Raw genomic sequence first — 17220 nt, 5'->3', positions numbered from 1 at the left:
TCCTCACCCTACCTGGGGGATAACTGGCCGGGCATGGAGGCTGGGCTTGGGAAGGTTGAACACCAGACAAGCTGCAGCGTTCTGGATAAGTTGCAGGGGTTTGATGACACAAGGAGGAAGCCCAGCCAACAGCGAGTTGCAGTAGTCCAGACGGGATGACAAGTGCCTGGATTAGGATCTGCGCCGCTTCCTGTGTGAGTTAGGGTTGTACCCTACGGATGTTGTAGAGCAGTGGTTCTTAACCTGGGTTCGATCGAACCCCAGGGGTTCGGTGAGTCAGTCTCAGGGGTTCGGCGGAGGTCAAGACACACATCCGACTCATATGATTCGTGATGACACGCCCCGCTTGGCCATCGTTGGCTGCAGGTGATCACGCTACATCGCTTGGCCTATCTGTGCTGCAGGGAATTTGGTGCGCTCAGTAGTCGACTTGTGACTGTCGTGATGGTACGTCTTGTGATTTCTTTCTTAATATTTTAATCCCTTCATACTTACTATGTCGAGCAAAAAAAGAAAGTGGTCGGACGAATATGTACAATATGGATTCACATGTATAACGGAACGTGATGGGAGTCAGCGTCCTAACTGCATGATTTGCAATGCCAAGTTGAGCAATTCTAGTCTAGCACCGGCAAAACTAAGAGAACACTTCCTTAAGCTGCATGGAGATGGAAAATACAAGAACACAACGCTCGCTGAATTCAAGGTGAAGAGAGCCAGATTCGATGAAAAGGCTACTCTGCCTGTTCTCGGCTTTGTACCCATCAACAAACCGATCCTCACAGCATCGTACGAAGTTGCTTACCTGATCGCAAAGCAGGGCAAACCACACACCCTTGGTGAAACACTCATAAAACCAGCTGTGTTGAAGATGGCGAATATCATGCTGGGAAAAGAGGCTGAAGTTAAGTTATCCCAAATTCCTCTTTCAAATGACACCATCAGCGACAGAATAGAGGACATGAGCAAAGACATCTTGGCTCAAGTAGTTGCAGATCTGATTTCAAGCCCGGCAAAATTCAGCCTTCAACTCGACGAGACCACAGACGATTCCAATCTAAGCCAGCTTGCTGTATTCGTGCGCTATGTGAAAGACGACGTGATAAAGGAAGATTTTTTATTTTGTAAGCCTCTTACAACAACAACTAAGGCAGCCGATATGAAGAAACTTGTGGATGACTTCTTCAAAGATAACAATCTTTCGTGGGATATGGTTTCTGCAGTTTTTTCGGACGGAGCTCCAGTCATGCTGGGAAGAAAGTCTGGTTTTGGTGCGCTAGTGAAAGCCGATGCACCACACATCAATGTTACGCATTGTATTATGCACAGGCATGCGTTGGCAACAAAAACCTTGCCTTCAAAACTGGCAGAAGTATTACAAATTGTAGTGGAATGCGTGAACTATGTGCGAACTAGTGCTCTGAGGCACCGCATCTTCAGTGAGCTGTGTAAAGAAATGGGCTCTGAATTCGAGGTACTTCTGTACCATTCTAACGTTCGGTGGTTATCCCGGGGACAGGTGCTGAATCGTGTTTTTGCCGTGCGTGTGGAATTAGCCCTGTTTTTGCAAGAGCACCAACATTGTCATGCAGATTGCTTCAAAAATTCTGAGTTCATTCTCATTTTAGCGTACATGGCTGATATCTTCGCAGCTCTCAATCATCTCAATCAAAAGATGCAGGGCGGTGGAGTCAACATCATCGAAGCGGAGGAAAACCTGAAGGCTTTTCAAAAAAAGCTACCGTTATGGAAACGACGAACAGAGAACGATAACTTCGCAAACTTTCCCCTGCTGGACGACTGTGTAAGTAAGATCGAAGATGTATCTGGAATCGGAGACATTTCTGTACCCGCGGAACTGAAGCAAGCAATTGCCACGCACTTAGATGAGCTTGCAAAGTCTCTCGACGGATACTTGCCTACAAGAGAGTCATATCCAGCATGGGTGAGACAGCCGTTCACGTTTAGTGTTGAGACAACAGATGTCAATGATGAATACCTCGATGAAATCATTGAAATTCAGCAGAGCCATGTTCAACAGCAACTCTTCAGAACAACAATGCTTTCAACGTTTTGGTGTCAACAAATGGTAACGTACCCTGTTATTGCTAAGAAAGCTCTGGAGATTTTCATACCGTTTGTTACAACATATCTTTGCGATCAATCCTTTTCGAGGATGCTGGACATAAAAACGAAGAAAAGGAACAGACTTTGTTGCGAAAATGACATGAGAGTGGCACTTGCCAAGGTGAAGCATTTCTGAACTGGTCTCTGAAAGGCAACAGCAGAAGTCACACTGATTTGCAGTAAATATTAATTATTATGTTTTTGTTTTTGTGTGAAAATCATGTTTTGATGATTTTGTTCTTTGAACACACGGTGTTGATGTTGATGCACGGTTCATTTTGTGCACCAGTAAAATATATACCTATGTTTTGAATTAGAAAAAATCATATTTTATTTTTCCAATTAAGAAGGGTTCGGTGAATGTGCATATGAGACTGGTGGGGTTCAGTACCTCCAACAAGGTTAAGAACCACTGTTGTAGAGCATGAACCTGCAGAAGCGAGTCACTGCTTTGATTTTTGCAGAGAACGACAGGGTGTTGTTCAGGGTCACGTCAAGGTGCTTTGCTCTCTGGGAGGGGGACACCATGGAGTTGTCAACCCGTGATGGAGAGGTCTTGGAGTGGGCAGGCCTTCCCTGCATAACACGGCACGGCATGGCAGCTCGGTAACCCCATGCCATTATCACTGGTCCAGGACGTAGTTCATGCACATTTCTCAATGCTGAGTCAACCACACGCATATATACATTACTAGGCACAGATGTAGGCTCGCATGCACTCACGCACATGCAGGCATGGATTCAGGTTTGTATGCATGTATTGTACTCGCATATGCAGGAGGTGATTGTGTTAAGAGAGACCCACATACCTGGTGTTAGGGGCCAGGCCCCTGGGGGCCATGGAGCAGAGACAGGGGACGGCCATGATGCTGACATTGAGGAACAGACCCTGGTTGGTCATCCACAACTCTTGCTCTTCTAGAGAAGACGGGGTTTCAGTGATGGACAGTGCCACACTATAAAAGACAAGATATAGAAAAGTTCACATTGATAAAACATCATACATGACAAACTCACCTATGTCGTTGTCGTCTTTCAAGAACTCATTTCTAAAAAATATATTTTCTTCACAGGAAGATAGGACAATTCACAGTATTCAGGCCTGTAATCAGACATACCAAGATAGAGAGGGAGAGGAAGATGAAGAGAGTAGGCTTTAGATGGCTGGATTGGAGAAGAGGAGGGATGGTTCTCTAGAGACAGATTCATGTGTGATAAAGAGACTATTCAAAAGGAAACCCTAGCTTTGAGAGAAGGCAGGCAAGTCTCTTTCCCTGGAGGCTTAGTCCAGAATTTACGGGTATTGTGTGTGTGTGTGTGTGTGTGTGTGTGTGTGTGTGTGTGTGTGTGTGTGTGTGTGTGTGTGTGTGTGTGTGTGTGTGTGTGTGTGTGTGTGTGTGTGTGTGTGTGTGTGTGTGTGTGTGTGTGTGTGTGTGTGTGTGTGTGTGTGTGTGTGTGTGTGTGTGTGTGTGTGTGTGTGTGTGTGTGTGTGTGTGTGTGTGTGTGTGTGTGTGTGTGTGTTATCTTTTCTACCTAATAATGAATTTCACCCACCTGATGTCCCAGGTCTAAATCAGTCCCTGATTAGAGGGGAACAATGAAAAACGCAGTGGAACTGGCTTCGAGGTTCAGAGTTGAGTTTTAGTGCTCTAGAGAGAGACTTACTTGAGGTTTGCTAGCGTTTTGATCACAGCGAACTCCCGTTTCTGCCCAGGTGGCATCCATTGATGCCTTTCCGCCAGGGCCAGCGTCCGCCCGCCAAAACCATACATTGCAGAGAAGCTGAAACGCAGGGAGCGACCCAGAGAACTGAAACTACACACATCTACAACCTATAGTAACACAGACAGGAGACAAAGAGAGGGAAGAGAGAAGAAGAATAGATAGGACAGATATCGATGAATGTACTGTATGAAGTTGGCATCCTGGTGCTGCAGCTTGAATGACATGCTTCTACTCGGTGACGGGTTCTCTGTCAGAGATTGAGATGTAACTAGTACGTGTATGGCATTCTTTCACTTCAGTTGTAGGCCTACATTTAGTCCAGCATCAAAATGGGCAATTACTATGCCATGGTCATTGCCATTTCTCTTGTGGCAATATAGGCTTATGATGGTACAGACACAGGTCCCATCCTATTGGACTAAACACATTCCTGACCTCTTTCTGTTTCGCCCATATAATATATGGCTCCTGACCTCATAACTCATGAATATTCATGAAGGTCTAAAACATCCTGCCAGTTGGCCTTCTTCACATGCATAAATATTACTTAATTAGAGAACCAACAAGCCCTATATCGGCCCGTCGTAAATAAGCATCGCCATTCCCTGTTCGTATCAAGTGTTCTGTGTTCTTGTTTACATTATTTTGCTTATAACCCAAACATTTTGTCTGTCAGTTAATTGTCATCCACGATGAAATCGGGGAGGGGACTGTGGATCTGTGCATCTGTTCTCATCCGTGCATTCGTTCATACGTTCCTTAGTCACACGCAATGAACATCTAATCAAATGGCTACCCAGACTATTTGCATTGCCCCCCCTCTTTTACACCGCTGCTACTCTCTGTTATTATCTATGCATAGTCACTTTAATAACTCTACCTATATGTACATATTACCTCAATTACCTTGACTAACCGGTGCCCCCACACATTGACTCTGTACCGGTACCCTCTGTATATAGTCTCGCTATTGTTATTTTACTGCTGCTCTTTAACTACTTTTATTTCTTATTCTTATTCATATTTTTTAAACTGCGTTGTTGGTTAGGGGCTTGTAAGTAAGCATTTCACTGTAAGGTCTACAGCTGTTGTATTTGGCGCATGTGACTAATAACATTTGATTTGATTTGATATCTCAGACAGCTCTGGTCCGATTTTGATGAAACTTAGGTGAATGATGCCTCTTGCCATAGAGAGCCGGCATTTACAACATTACACTGATTGGCCAGATGGTGGCACTATAACAAGAAATAAGAAATGCTAAATTTGACCGAAAGTCATAAAATTTGTTACATAGGTTCCTCTCCTCACAAGGAAGAAATTCGCCTCAGGGATCCATGAGGTCCGCCATGATGGATTTTCCGCCATTTAGTATTTTGTGAAAAACGCTACTGTTCTAGCACCGAATGACCGATCTACATGAAACTTGATATGTGACATCTATGGACATCTCTCAGCGCAATATTTTCCAGACTAGTAACTAAAACAACAATGTTTATTGACCAATAAACATTCACGTGGATGTGGTCTGGAACATAAGTGCATATAAGTCAGTAAAGGATATTTGTATTAAAACACAATTTGGTACACATGTTGCAAACACTGTCAAGACTCACATATGCAAGAACATTCATATCGACCACACGGTGGTGCTATAACGGTCACATGCTAAGGGACATGAGTCTAGCTAACCCACATGATATCTCCGACACACCTGGCCTGATTTTGACAAAACTAGGGTGAATGATGCGTCTTGCCATAGAGAACCAGCATTTACAAAATTACATTGATTGGCCCAAGGGGGGCGCTATAGTAATCAACTCTACATATGTTAGTCACACGCAATATCTCAGACACCACTGGCCCGATTTTGATTAAACTTGGTGAATGATGCATCTAGCCATAGAAATTCGTGATTTACAAAATTACACTGAAAAGCCCAAGGGGGGCGCTGCATCATTTTTGATCATGGTTAGTGATGCACCCAGCAGCCATAGGAGACAGAACTTAATTACCAAGTTGTCACCAAGCTTTCTCTCTTGCAAAAATAATTGGATAGGTCGTGTGGAGGGCTCTGTCCTTTGTCTTTCGTTTATTTATTTCTTATTTCTATTTTCACATCGTTGTTGTCCCCCACAATGAAATCGGAAGGGGAACTGCGGATCTGGCTCCGTCCGTACATTTGTCATTAGTCACACGCAATATCTCCGACTCCACTGGCCCGATTTTGACTAAACTTGGGTGAATGATGCATCTTGCCATATAGATCCGGCAGTTACAAAATTACACTGATAGGACAAACTAAAATTCAAAACTTTGATCAAGCATATATCCTGTCTCGTTTGAGCTTGAATTGTTGTCACTCATTGGCCCAAGGGGGGGTGCTGCATCATTAGTGTGGGACAACATGTTTACTGTTGCCCTGTTTCTAATCAGGTGAGATTTGAAATTCAGACATGTCAAAATGAGATTCAGACATGTCAAAACTTCAGAAATTTTGTTTGTTTGCATTTTCTGAATAAGATGCTTAGACAGGGAGACAATTTGTTCATCATTTAATTATCTGATTCTCCTCCATATTGTTTATTCAGAATAAAGTGTGAATGCTATTCTGTGTAGAAGAACCTGAACACAATTCCAATCATCTATCACCATAACCGCTGACAGAACTGGACTGACTGAACTGCATGTTCTATTGCTGTTGCTAGAAGTCCCTCCTAGTTCAGTGTTAGAGCTATGGATTACAGCACCATATGGCCTAGAATGTAAGACAGAGAGGATTTAATGAAGAGTAGGGTTATCTCGTGTAGTTGAGGTCAACGTTTGTTTAATAATAGAAGTCTATTGTAGCATGCGTGATTGTTTCAATAGGATTACACTTTGTACTGTACACAAAATGTTCTGCATCAAATCAAATTGTATTGGTCACATACACATGTTTAGCAAATGTTATTGCGAGTGTAGCGAAATGCTTGTGCTTCTAGTTCCAACAGCGCAGCAATATCTAACAAGTAATATCTAACAATTCCACAACAAATACCTAATACACACAATCTAAGTAAGGAATGGAATAAGAATATATATAAACATATGGATGAGCAATGTCAGAGAGGCATAGGCTAAGAAGCTATATATAGTATAGAAGAGAGTATATACATATGAGTTGAGTAATGCAAGATATGTAAACATTATTAAAGTGACATTATTAAAGTGACTAATGTTCCATTTATTAAACTGGCCAAAGATTTCAAGTCTGTATGTAGGCAGCAGCCTCTCTGTGCTAGTGATGGCTGTTTAACAGCCTGATGGCCTTGAGATAGAAGCTGTTTTTCAGTCTCTCAGTCCCAGCTTTGATGCACCTGTACTGACCTCGCCTTCTGGATGATAATAGGGTGAACAGGCAGTGGCTCGGGTGGTTGTTGTCCTTGATGATCTTTTTGGCCTTCCTGTGACATCGGGTGATGTAGGTGTCCTGGAGGGCAGGTAGTTCGCCCCCGGTAATGCGTTGTGCAGACCGCACCACCCTCTGGAGAGCCCTGCGGTTGTGGGCGGTGCAGTTGCCGTACCAGGTAGTGATACAGCCCGACAGGATGCCCTCAATTGTGCATCTGTAAAGGTTTAGGTGATAAGACACATTTCGTCAGCCTCCTGAGGTTGAAGAGACGCTGTTGCGCCTTCTTCACCACACTGTCTGTGTGGGTGGACCATTTCAGTGTGTCGGTGATATGTACGCCGAGGAACTTAAAACGTTCCACCTTCTCCACTGCTGTCCCGTCGATGTGCTCCCTCGCTGTTTCCTGAATCAACCAATCAAGTTTATTTTATATAGCCCTTCGTACATCAGCTAATATCTCGAAGTGCTGTACAGAAACACAGAAACCCAGCCTAAAACCTAAGCCCAGCCTAAAACCCCAAACAGCAAGCAATGCAGGTGTAGAAGCAATAAAACTCCTTTGTTTTATTGACTTTGAGTGAGAGGTTATTTTCCTGACACCACACTCCGAGGGCCCTCACCTCCTCCCTGTAAGCTGTTGCGTCGTTGTTGGTAATCAAGCCTACTACTGTTGTGTCGTCTGCAAACTTGATGATTGAGTTGGAGGCGTGCATGGCCACGCAGTCATGGGTGAACAGGGAGTACAGGAGGGGGCTTTGCATGCACCCTTGTGGGGCCCCAGTGTTTCCTACCTTCACCACCTGGGGGTGGCCCGTCAGGAAGTCCAGGACCCAATTGCACAGGGCGGGGTTGAGACCCAGGGCCTCAAGCTTAATGATGAGCTTGTAGGGTACTAAGGTGTTGAATGCTGAGCTATAGTCAATGAACATCATTCTTACATAGGTATTCCTCTTGTCCAGATGGGATAGGGCAGTGTGCAATGTGATGGCAATTGCATCGTCTGTGGACCTATTGGGGCGGTAAGCAAATTGAATGGGTCTAGGGTGACATGTAAGGTGGAGATGATATGATCCTTGACTAGTCTCTCAAAGCACTTCATGATGACAGAAGTGTAACAGTGATAACACCAAGTAAAACTGAAATGATAACTTAAAACACAAAATATAAATATCCATTAACAAACTTCTTATAGCTTAGACTAATTTCCACTTCCTACAGAGCAATAGTCATTTAGTTCAGTTACCTTTGCATTCTTGGGTACAGGAACAATGGTGGCCATTTTGAAGCATGTGGGGACAGCAGACTGAGATAGGGAGGGATTGAATATGTCCGTAAACACACCAGCCAGATGGTCTACGCATGCTCTGAGGACGCGGCTCGGAATGCCGTCTGGCCCGGCTGCCTTTGGAGGGTTAACACGTTTAAATGTCTTACTCACGTCGGCCACGGAGAAGGAGAGCCCACAGTCCTGGAAGCAAGACGTCGGTGTCCGCGACGTGGCTGGTTTTCTTTTTGTAGTCCGTGATTGTCTGTTGACCCTGCCACATCCGTCTCACATCTGAGCCGTTGAATTGCGACTGCACTTTGTCTCAATACTGACATTTTGCTTGTTTGATTGCCTTGCGGAGGGAATGATTACTCTTTTGGTATTCTGCAATATTCCCAGTCATCTTGCCATGGTTAAATGCAATGGTACGCGCTTTCAGTTTTGCCGGAATGCTGCCTTCAATCGACGGTTTCTAGTTCGGGTAGGTTTTAATAGACAGTGGATACAACATCTCCTATACACTTCCTTAAAAACTCACTCACCGAATCAGCGTATACGTCGATATTATTCTCTGAGGCTACCCGGAACATATTCCAGTCAGCGTGGTCAAAACAATCGTGGATTCCGATTGGTCAGACCAGCGTTGAATAGTCCTTAGCACGGGTACTTCCTGTTTGAGTTTCTTCCTATAGGAGTTACAGTAACAATGTTCCAGTGTTTTTATAGCAACAATGGCCCAGTGTTTTTCCAGCGCGAGTGCTACAGTCGATATGCTGATAGAATTTAGGTAGCCTTTTCCTCAAATTGGCTTTGTTAACTTTTTAGGGATAGGGGGCAGCATTTTCACTTTGGATGAATAGCGTGCTCAGAGTGAACTGCCTCCTACTCTGTCTCAGATGCTAATATATGCATATTATTATTACTATTGGATATAAAACACTCTGACGTTTCTTAAACTGTTTGAATGATGTCTGTGAGTATAACAGAACTCATATGGCAGGCAAAAACCTGAGAAAAATCCAACCAGGAAGTGGGATATCTGAGGTTGGTCGATTTTCAACTCATCGCCTATTGAATTCCCAGTGGGATATGGATCTGTTTGCACTTCCTACGGCTTCCACTAGATGTCAACAGTCTGTAGAACCTTGAATGAAGCTTCTACTGTGATGTGGAGCTGAATAAGAGGGGAATGAGTCAGTGGTCTGGCAGAGAGACAGGTCCTGGTCATGCGCATTCCACATGATATCGACTTGCGTTCCATTACTTCTATAGACACAAAGGAATTCTCCGGTTGGAACATTGAATATGTATGATAACAACATCCTAAAGATTGATTCTATACTTAGTTTGAAATGTTTCTACGACCTGTAATATAACTTTTTGAAGTTTTCGTCCGACGTTCGCCTGGACCTGCACAAGCGGGATATGTGTACTAAACAACGTGCTAACAAAAGTAGCTACTTGGACATAAATAATGGACATTATCGAACAAAACAACAATTTATTGTGGAACTAGGATTCCTGGGAGTGCATTCTGATGAAGATCATCAAAGGTAAGGGAATATTTATAATGTAATTTCGTATTTCTGTTGACTCCAACATGGCGGAGAAATTTTGTTTCTATCTGAGCGCCGTTTCAGATTATTGCATGGTTTGCTTTTTCCGTAAAGTTTTTTTTAAATCTGACACAGCGGTTGCATTAATAACAAGTGTATCTTTAATTCTATGTAAAACATGTATCTTTCATCAAAGTTTATGATGAGTATTTCTGTTATTTGATGTTATTTGATGTGGCTCTCTGCAATTTCACCGGATATTTTGGAGGCATTTCTGAACATGGCGCCAATGTAAACTGAGATTTTTGGGTATAAATATGCACATTATCGAACAAAACATACATGTATTGTGTAACATGATGTCCTACGAGTGTCATCTGATGAAGATCATCAAAGGTTAGTGATTCATTTTATCTCTATTTCTGCTTTTTGTGACTCCTATCTTTGGTTGGGAAAATGGCTGTGTTTTTTGGACTTGGCGGTGATCTAACATAATCATATGTTGTGTTTTCACTGTAAAGCATTTTTTAAATCGGACATGATGGGTAGATTAACTGTATTGGACTTGTTAACTTCTCTAGGGTAGGGGGCAGCATTCAGAATTTTGGATGAAAAGCATGCCCAAATTAAACTGCCTGCTTCTCAGGCCCAGAAGATATGATATGCATATAACTGGTAGATGTGGATAGAAAACACTCTAAAGTTTCCAAAACTGTTAAAATAGTGTCTGTGAGTATAACATTTGGCAGGCGAAAACCTGAGAAAATCCAATCAGGAAGTAGTTTTTTGGGGGGGTTTTGTAGTTTTCTATTCAATGCCATTACAGTATCCATTGACTTAGGACTCAAATTGCAGTTCCTATGCCTTCCACTAGATGTCAACAGTCTTTAGAAATTGTTTCAGGCTTGTATTCCGAAAAATGAGGAAGTAAGAGCAGTCTGAATGAGTGGACCCTAAAGTGTCACAGAGCTTTTTCATGCACACGACCGAGAGTGCCTTTCTTGTTTACCTTTTATATTGACGACGTTATTGTCCGGTTGAAATATTATCGATTATTTAGGCTAAAAACAATCTGAGGATTGAATATAAACAACATTTGACATGTTTCTATGAACTTTACGGACACAATTTGGATTTTTTGTCTGCCTGTTTTGACTGCGTTTGAGCCTGTGGATTACTGAAGAAAACGTGCGAACAAATCTGAGGTTTTTGGATATAAAGAGACTTTATCGAACAAAAGGAACATGTATTGAGTAAATGAATGTCTGCTGAGTGCAACCATATGAAGATCATCAAAGGTAAGGGATTCATTTTATCTCTATTTCTGAATTGTGTAACTCTTCTACTTGGCTGGTTACTGTTTGTAAAGATTTGTCTGCTGGGCTATGTTCTCAAATAATCGTAAGGTACGCTTTTGCCGTAAAGCATTTTTTAAATCTGACACCGTGGTTGGATTCACAAGAAGTTCATCTTTATACCTATGTAAAATATGTTTTGTTTTCTGAATTTTTATAATGAGTATTTCTGTATTTGAATTTGGCGCCCAGCAGTTTCACTGGCTGTTGAAGAGGTGGGACGCTAACGTCTCACGTACCCAAGAGAGGTTCATGTGTGAAAGTTACATATTTCAAAAGAATATTTTTGAATTTCCCCGCGCTGCCTTTTCAGCGGAATGTTGTCGAGGGGTTCCGCTAGGAGAACGTGTGTCCTAGAAAGGTTAAAATCCCCAGCTACAATAAATGCAGCCTATGTTTTCCAGTTTGCATAAAGTCCAGTAAAGTTCAGTGAAGTTCCTTGAGGGCTGTCTTGGTATCGCTCGTTGGATGTGACAGGGCTTTCAAACTATTACAGACTACAACGGAAAGCCCAACCCAAGAGCTGCACAGTGACACGAGCATACCAGATGAGCTAAATTACTTCAAAGCTCACTTCGAGGCAAGTAACACTGAAACATGCATGAGAGCATCAGCTGTTCCAGATGACTGTGTGATCACGCTCTCCGTAGCCAATGTGAATAAGACCTTTAAACAGGTCAACATTCACAAGGCCACAGGACCAGATGAATTACCAGGACGTTTACCCCGAACACGCGCTGACCAACTGGCACGTGTCTTCACTGACATTTTCAACCTCCCCCTGTCTGAGTCTGTAATACCAACATGTTTCAAGCAGATCACCATAGTCCCTGTCCCCAAGAACACTAAGGTAACCTGCCTAAATGACTACCAACCCGTAACACTCACGTCCGTAGCCATGGAGTGCTTTGAAAGGCTGGTCATGGCTCATATCAACACCATTATCCCAGAAACCCGAGACCCACTCCAATTTGCATACCACCCTAACAGATCCCAAGGTGATGCAATCTCTATTGCACTCCACACTGCCCTTTCCCACCTAGACAAAAAGGACACCCATGTGAGAATGCTATTCATTGACTACAGCTCAGCGTTCAACACACCCTCAAAGCTCATCACTAAGCTAAGGACCCTGGGACAAAACACCTCCCTCTGCAACTGTATCCTGGACTTCCTGACGGGCCGCCCCCAGGTGGTAAGGGTAGGTAACAACACATCCACCACGCTGATCCTCAACACGGGGGACCCTCAGGGGTGCGTGCTCAGTCCCCTCCTGTACTCCTTGTTCACTCATGACTGCACGGCCAAGCACAACTCCAACACCATCATTAAGTTTGCCGATGACACAACAGTGGTAGGCCTGATCACCGACAACGACGAGACAGCCTATAGGGAGGAGGTCAGAGACCTGGCCATGTGGTGCCAGGACAGAAACCTCTCCCTCAATGTGATCAAGACAAAAGATATGATTGTGGACTACAGGAAAAGGAGGACCGAAGACGCCCCCATTCTCATCGACGGGACTGTAATAGAGCAGGTTGAGAGCTTCAAGTTTCTTGGTGTCCACATCACCAACAAACTAACATGGTCCAAGCACACCAAGACAGTCGTGAAGAGGGCACGACAAAACCTATTCCGCCTCAGGAGACTGAAAAGATTTGACATGGGTCCTCAGATCCTCAAAAGGATCTACAGCTGCATCATCGAGAGCATCCTGACTGGTTGCACCACTGCCTGGTATGCCAACTGCTCGGCCTAGTCCTAGGTCAGTTAGGATCACCACTTTATTTTAAGAATGTGACATGTCTGAATAATTGTAGAGAGAATTCTTTATTTCAGCTTTTATTTCTTTCATCACATTCCCAGTGGGTCAGAAGTTTACATACACTCAATTAGTATTTGGTAGCATTGCCTTTAAATTGGTTAACTTGGGTCAAACATTTCAGGTAGCCTTCTACACGCTTCCCACAATAAGTTGGGTGAATTTTGGCCCATTCCTCCTGACAGAGCTGGTGTAACTGAGTCAGGTTGTAGGCCTCCTTGCTCGCACATGCTTTTTCAGGTCTGCCCACATATTTTCTATGGGATTGAGGTCAGGGCTTTGTGATGGCCACTCCAATACCTTGACTTTGTTGTCCTTAAGCCATTTTGCCACAACTTTGGAAGTATTCTTGGGGTCATTGTCCTTTTTGGAATACCCATTTGCGACCAAGCTTTAACTTCCTGACTGATGTCTTGAGATGTTGCTTCAATATATCCACATCATTTTCCTGCCTCATGATGCCATCTATTTTGTGAAGTGCACCAGTCCCTCCTGCAGCAAAGCACCCCCACAACATGATGCTGCTTGACGGTTGGGATGGTGTTCTTTGGCTTGCAAGCGTCCCCCTTTTTCCTCCAAACATAACAATGGTCATTATGGCCAAACAGTTCTATTTTAGTTTCATCAGACCAGAGGACATTTCTCCAAAAAGTATGATCTTTGTCCCCATGTGCAGTTGCAAACCGTAGTCTGGCTTTTTTTATGGCGGTTTTGGAGCAGTGGCTTCTTCCTTGCTGAGCGGCCTTTCAGGTTATGTCGATATAGGACTCGTTTTACTGTGTATATAGATACTTTTGTACCTGTTTCCTCCAGCATCTTCACAAGGTCCTTTGCTGTTGTTCTGGGATTGATTTGCACTTTTCGCACCAAAGTACGTTAATCTCTACGATACAGAACGCGTCTCTTTCCTGAGCGGTATGATGGCTGCATGGTCCCATGGTGTTTATACTTGGTACTATTGTTTGTACAGATGAACGTGGTACCTTCAGGCGTTTGGAAAATGCTCCCAAGGATGAACCAAACCTTTTTTTCCCCATGATGTCAAGCAAAGAGGCACTGAGTTTGAAGGTAGGCCTTGAAATACATCCACAGGTACACCTCCAATTGACTCAAATTATGTAATTTAGCCTATCTGAAGCTTCTAAAGCCATGACAAAATTTTCTGGAATTTTGCAAGCTGTTATAAGGCACAGTCAACTTAGTGTATGTAAACTTCTGACCCACTGGAATTGTGATACAGTGAAATAATCAGTCTGTAAACAATTGTTGGAAAAATTACTTGTGTCATGCACAAAGTAGATGTCCTAAAAGACTTGCCAAAACTAGTTTGTTAACAAGAAATTTGTGCAGTGGTTGAAAAACAAGTTTTAATGACTCCTACCTAAGTGTATGTAAACTTCCGACTTCAACTGTGCATGTACATATTACCTCAATTACCTCGACTAACCGGTGCCCCCGCACATTGACTCTGTTCCCGTACCCCCTGTATATAGCCTCGCTATTGTTATTTTACTGCTGCTCTTTAACTATTTGTTACTTGTATTTCTTTTTTTTCTTTTTTGTAAGGTATTTTATATATATATTTTTTTTCTAACTGCATTGTTGGTTAGGGCTTGTAAATAAGCATTTCACTGTAAGGCATACCTGTTTTATTCGGCACATGTGAGAAATACAATTTGATTTGATTTGATATACATGGCTGTGACAATAACTGAAGAGAATTCTCTTTGGAAATAATACGGTCGGCATTTGATTGTGAGGAATTCTAGGTCAGGTGAACAAAAGGACTTGAGTTCCTGTATGTTGTTACAATTACACGATGAGTCGTTAATCATGAAACATACACCCCCGCCCTTCTTCCCATAGAGACATTTATTGCTGTCGGTGCGATGCACTGAGAATTCAGGTGGCTGTACCGACTCTGACAGCATATCCCCAGAGAGTCATGTTTCCGTGAAACCGAGTATGTTACAATCCCTGATGTCTCTCTGGAAAGCAACCCTTGCCCTGATTTCGTCAACTTTGATATCTAGGGATGGACATTAGCGAGTAATATACTTGGAAGCGGTGGGGGGTGTGCGCGCCTCCGAAGTCTGACTAGAAAACCGCTCTGACTCCCTCTCCTCCGGCGGCGTTGTTTTGGGTCGGCCTCTGGAATCAGTTCAAATGCCCTGGGTGGTGCGGACAAAGGATCCGCTTCGGGAAAGTCGTATTCCTGGTCGTAGTGCTGGTAAGTTAACGTCGCTCTGATATCCAATAGTTCTTCCCGGCTGTATGTAATAACACTTAAGATTTTCTGGGCTAACAAAGTAAGAAAAAATACATCAAAAAACGATTTACTGCAACGTTTCCTAAGGACTAGAAGCGAAGGCAGCCCTCTCTGTCAACGCCATCGCAGAGTTGCTCTTTTTTCATAACATTTCTAACTGATTTTACTATACATTATACTACATTTATAACAGGGATACAGCTAACGCAATATACATATTGTTTGAATGTCCACAAAAAGAGGGCATTTTATCTACAAATTATTTTTTGTGTGGCATGTTTTCCAGTAAACCCTGCTACTGTCTCTTATCTCTTCACAGCCCAATCCTCTTGTCTATCAGGCTAAGTCGGGAGAAGCTCACACAGCACCGCCAACACAACAGATCAGACAATTCACTACCAGGAACTTCAAACCTCCTCCTCCACAGACAGACAGACAGACAGACAGACAGACAGACAGACAGACAGACAGACAGACAGACAGACAGACAGACAGACAGACAGACAGACAGACAGACAGACAGACAGACAGACAGACAGACAGACAGACAGACAGACAGACAGACAGACAGACAGACAGACAGACAGACAGACAGACAGACAGACAGACAGACAGACAGACAGACAGACAGACAGACAGACAGACAGACAGACAGACAGACAGACAGACAGACAGACAGACAGACAGACAGACAGACAGACAGACATATGGTAAGGTTTGTAATCTCCGAACACCAGAACCAAATAACACCTGCCCAAGCCAGCTACTAGAATTGTTAACATTTATGTTAAGAGTCTGTCACAAGAGACTCAGCGAGTGTGAGAAAGCCCTATCTACGCCGTGAGAAAAAACAGAGAACGTGTGAGGGACAGGATGACAGCCCTTCCCCCTTGTTCTCCAGGGACTGTTCATTCTTCCAGGGGGGCTGTTAACCAGATCTAGTAGTCAGAAGACAATACCAGCAGATCTGCTCAGGGCCTCCCACATCCCACAATTTCAGCGATGGAGCTAATTAAGGACCAGATTGTGCCAACCACTAGTTCCTCACCAACCATTCTATTGTGGCGAAGGAGCACCATATAATACTGAAACCCATACCTTATGTGAGGATCGCACACGCACGCAGACACACAACTTGGTGGAATTGTAAAGTAAATATGCATACCATTTACATATTAATCCACTCAGTGTATATTTGAGCTGTATTAGATCCCTGTTCCATTGCTCAAGGTCTCTGTGTTACGAAGCAGCTCTATTATCAATAGGATTGTAGTGATGTCTACATCTTAAATGGGATAATACAGGAGAACATGAGAACGTACCCATGATGATGTGCATTGCAGTGGTAACAAGGTGCGATATGCCATGGAGAGAACACGTCACCGCGTCAGTGGAGCCTGGAGAAAAAGAGATGCAGAACAACATCAGTGGAATGCCATACACATGATATTGTCGTCAAACAATAAGTAGTTCTCAAAGGGGAAATGTCTACACCATCCAGGTATTTCTGCTATTTGCATTCACTCATTCTCCTATCAATTATCCTATTTACCAAACCTAGGACTGAGCTTAATTATTGCAGAAGTAAGCCATCTGAATGTAGCAAGCTATCACAATTCTCAATGACACAAAAGACAAGAAAGACTATTCAAACACAATGTATCCTACTATTTGTAGATGAGGTAGCTAGGGTTAATAATTAATT

The 17220-nt window shown here is 43.3% G+C and overlaps 1 pseudogene; it reads right to left on the bottom strand.

Annotated features, from left to right (window-relative positions):
• LOC139547097 (ceramide kinase-like protein) overlaps window positions 1-17220 on the bottom strand; it is an 81323-nt pseudogene that overhangs the window by 6562 nt on the left and 57541 nt on the right.

This window comes from Salvelinus alpinus, chromosome 20, assembly GCF_045679555.1.
Source record: "Salvelinus alpinus chromosome 20, SLU_Salpinus.1, whole genome shotgun sequence".
Classification (NCBI taxonomy): Eukaryota; Metazoa; Chordata; class Actinopteri; order Salmoniformes; family Salmonidae; genus Salvelinus; species Salvelinus alpinus.
This window is presented reverse-complemented; position numbering and strand designations above follow the sequence as displayed.